This window comes from Myotis myotis, unplaced genomic scaffold (genome assembly GCF_014108235.1).
Source record: "Myotis myotis isolate mMyoMyo1 unplaced genomic scaffold, mMyoMyo1.p scaffold_m19_p_4, whole genome shotgun sequence".
NCBI lineage: Eukaryota > Metazoa > Chordata > Mammalia > Chiroptera > Vespertilionidae > Myotis > Myotis myotis.
In genome coordinates this window covers 71,421,271-71,422,502 of record NW_023416346.1, presented here as the reverse complement: position 1 = coordinate 71,422,502, position 1,232 = coordinate 71,421,271, and positions in this window count along the sequence as shown.

Genomic DNA, 1,232 nt, shown 5'->3' with positions numbered 1-1,232 from the left:
GGAGAATGATAAATATGAGATTTAGGAGAGTGATCATCTCTTTTGAAGGAGGCAAAGAGATGTTGAGGGTTGCATATAGGTAGATGAAAGATATTGTTATTTTTTACATCTCACTTTTGTAGTGAATTTACAGGTTTTCAGTTTATTAGAGCTAAATATATACAGTGGTAAATGATAGATACATACATATATTCATGCATACATAAATAGATACATAGATAAATGTGAAATAAAAGATCACATACAGATAAATGATGAGGCAGTAGCATGAATAATGAAGTATAATTATTCCAATTTTACACAACTTACATCAATCACTAAATAACTATAGTGAGATATTAGCCATATATTGGATCACTAGCACAAAGGCGGATCTATACTCCATATCTTTAAACTTATAATAGCTTTATCATAAAAGAAATGAGAAGAACAATAGGATTGAGATATTAAAATAATAAAAATATTAGGAAATTAAGAGGCAAATTTTTGAAAGTTGAGTAGAAGCAAAGTAGGTTTCCTAGGTATGTATTTCATGGAAGAATAAGGTTTAGAGATTCTAGAGATATGTTTGAAGCTATTAATAACCAGGTGGAAAATAGCATAGGAAAAATTCTGGGAACTGAATTAGAGGGCATTTAATAGTTAGAGATTCTTTGGAAAAAGAACAGCTGTTGGATATCACAAGGAAAAAAATGACTCAATCATCACAATAGACTTTCCCCCAGGAAGCTTTTGTTTTTGCTGCTGCAGAAAAAAGTTTTAAGCCAGAGGAACCAAAGAACAGCTGGGCCACTGTATACAAACACTGAATCAAACCAGATACAAAGTTCTCCTGAGACGGATCCAGAATTTTTTGAAATTTTGAAAATTTCAAAAATAAGTAACCTGTCTATTCTCCCTACTCCTCCTTATGCTTTGCCTAAATTGATGAGAGTTGGGCAGTTGGGAGAGTGTTAACTTCCTTAGTTCCTAAAAAGGAAAACTTGATCCTAAATTAAATAAGGAGGATGGAAGGGTCAAAGTCTTTGGTGAAGATCTGAGATTTATCTATTACACTTCTGAACTCAACTAACTGGAAGTCTGACTTAAAAATTATTACCTTAGTAATTTATAAAATAATTGAATTTTGGATCCTCTGGAATATTCAACGAATTGCCTGAAAGACATAAATGTGCAGATAGCCAGCTAATTCTGCATATTGAGTCAGTCATAATTTTATCTTTGCGTGCTAG